Consider the following 2,830-nt stretch of genomic DNA (forward strand, 5'->3'; position numbering starts at 1 on the left):
TCAATTGCTTAGTTGTATAACCGTTAGAGATCTACAACTTCAGTTTATGTCGTTTATTGATTCGAGCTCGTTTTAAATATCCAAATTTTATTGTGCTACACCTATTTTTAAAGACGCCTCTAGATCTAGCCCTCTCTTTGCAAATCTATTTTTAGAGGCGACTCTAGATTCAGTTGCATCTAGAAATCAATTTATAGAGGCGGCTACATCTAAAGTTGGCTATAAAGATAGAGGCATTTATAGAGATGGCTGAAAATATAGCTGCCCTTATAAATGTATTTTTAGAGACAGCTTGTTTCAGAAATCATTTTTAGAGGTGAGTCTAAATTGAGCCACCTATATTAAAAAGGAGACGATTTTACAAATCAATTCTGTAGTAGTGTATTAAATGCATTATCATGGTATATTCGTGGAGAATTTAATGAAAGACATTTGTTGCCGTAGATGTTTAAATATTTTGACAAACTTTGAGCAAATCTAGAGTAGTTGACGAGAGAGTATATATATACCACACTCGAGCAGCAAACTATGAACTAAGCCTATTAGAAGGCAATCATACATGTTTGGCGAAGATCGATCTCCAGCATCGTAGGTATATATGAACACATATGTTATATGAGATTGTTTGGTCTAATCGGATCATTTGGTTTGTACGTTGCCAGAGAGCCATTTTCAGCAATTCTGTACAAGAGCGAGATGGCAATAAGAGAAAAAAAACATGGATGCAAAAGAAAATCGAATAGGATGCAACAAAGTCGAAGAGCTGGATACATATCAATCGTTCCATAATCTTGAAAGAGAATATAACATAACATACATCAAGGATCCTTTATTCCAAATGAGACACTATATCTTTATTAAGGTATTATATTACTACTGAAGTACAAACTTGCATGGACAGGGAACACCAATAAGAAATAGAATAACGAGGGAATGGATTAAAGCCTTAAGCATATGTACGGTAGATATAAACACACAGCTAGCCAATGTGCGGTTTATGAGATTCATCGGGATGATAATTTATATGCAGACCGCCGTATCAATTCCACCCAAATTTGCCAAGGAACTCTATAATATTCCTGTCCGAACTGCCGCCTTCACTCATGGCCGCCCTTATAGTTTTTTCCCTCCAGTTCATTGCATTTTCCATGTATTCCTTGCTCTTTTCCCCATCCATCACTTCTCTCACACACCTCTCCACCTCATCCTTCCTGACAACTCCCTCCACATCGGATCGTGCTCTAACGCCAACTCTCCATACATCCTCAATGTACTTGGCATTCATTGGCTGGTCGGACCACTGCGGCATGGCCACCATCGGCACTCCAATGCCTAACCCTTCTATTGTTGAGTTCCAACCACAATGTGTCACGAAGAAGCCAACCGCGGGGTGCGCTAGCACCTCGAGCTGTGCGCTCCATGGCACAATGAGGCCCCTCTCCTCACTCTCCTTCACCTTACTGACAAAACTTTCTGGAAGCTTGGATGTTTCGGAGCCCCTGACGACCCACAGAAAGGCCTTGCCGCTATTGTACAGGCCTTGAGCCATCTCGGCCAACTGGTCTGGAGCAGGCGCGGCGATGCTGCCAAAGGAGACATAGACAACGGAGCGTGTGCTGACCTGTTGGCGAGCCAGGTCTTGCACTCCGTCGCCATCGGAGCGTGCAGGCTGAAACTGTAGGATGAATCGTCCGGCATGCGGTTGTCAAGGTAGGCTGACGGCAAGGTTGGACCAACCGTCTTGGCAGCCCACCTTGAAGCCGTGTGCTCCGCTTCCTGTGAAATTTGGCGCGGCCGGCTAATGATCGATGTTGTGTCTCAACTCTCAACATATATAGACCATAAATAAACTCCAAAAATCAAGTACTAGTACGTGTAGCTAGCTATAGCTAGTATACTACTCGGATTATATATACGAACGAACCTCAGTCTGCAGTTCGTAGAAGGAGTTGATGAGGACTTGATCTTCAACCTCGAGCCCCTGGCACTGCTGCAACAAGAGGTCAAGATAGGTGGTGGAGGTGGAGGAGCTGTCGTCCTGCTTCGTCAGGAACGTGGAGCAATCGGCCGGTTCCAGCTGCAGCCCCTTGGGCAGGCCGGGCAGCTCCGCCAGGACGACCTTGTCCACCGGCAGCTTCACCTTGCCTCTCCACGCGTGGTCGTACACCACGTTCACCGAGCAGGCCTGCGTGAAGAAGGCCGTACATGACGCGCCGTGCCGCCGCGCCACGCGGGGCACCCACAGCAGGAACGCGTCGTACACCACCACGCGCACGGGCCGGCCACGGGACGACTCCGAGCCGAGGAGCTCGTCCAGCGTGCGCGACCCGGCGGACTCGAGCCGTGCCAGGTACTCATGCACATCGCCGACCTCGTCGTAGCCGCCAAGGTCGCAGCCATCCGAGAAGGCAACGACGGGGACCGCTCCGGCTCCGGGTTGCGCTGGCGGCACGCTGGAACCAAGGGCGGAGCGGGCCACCGCTAGGGTGCACCGGACGCTGTGGTGGCTGGCGAGCCGCTTGCCGAACTGGAAGAGCGGGTTGATGTGGCCTTGGGCCGGGTACGAGACCAGGAGCACGTGAACGCTCACGTTGTTGGATCCAGCCATGGCGCAGTCCGCTGTCTGCCTCTGTTAGTGCGCCGTGCGCAGCGGCTCACTGTTAGTGCCTACTAGAAGACTGAAACGCGAGAGCCGAGAGGGCTTCGTGGGGATACCAACTGATGTGCACAACGACAGAAAGATCAGCTTCTCCTACGGGAAAATATATAGTCAAATGTGCGGCTGTAGGTGGAGAAGTTGATAACCAAAGTAGTTAGAAAACAAGTAAAT

The 2,830-nt window shown here is 49.0% G+C and overlaps 1 pseudogene; it reads right to left on the reverse strand.

The window, feature by feature from the left end:
• Nucleotides 1-907: 907 nt before the first annotated feature.
• Nucleotides 908-2,608, reverse strand: LOC136533724 (UDP-glucosyltransferase UGT13248-like; annotated as a pseudogene).
• Between the last annotated feature and the right edge of the window lie 222 nt (nucleotides 2,609-2,830).

The sequence above is a fragment of the Miscanthus floridulus genome, unplaced genomic scaffold, assembly GCF_019320115.1.
Source record: "Miscanthus floridulus cultivar M001 unplaced genomic scaffold, ASM1932011v1 os_1142_1_2, whole genome shotgun sequence".
NCBI lineage: Eukaryota > Viridiplantae > Streptophyta > Magnoliopsida > Poales > Poaceae > Miscanthus > Miscanthus floridulus.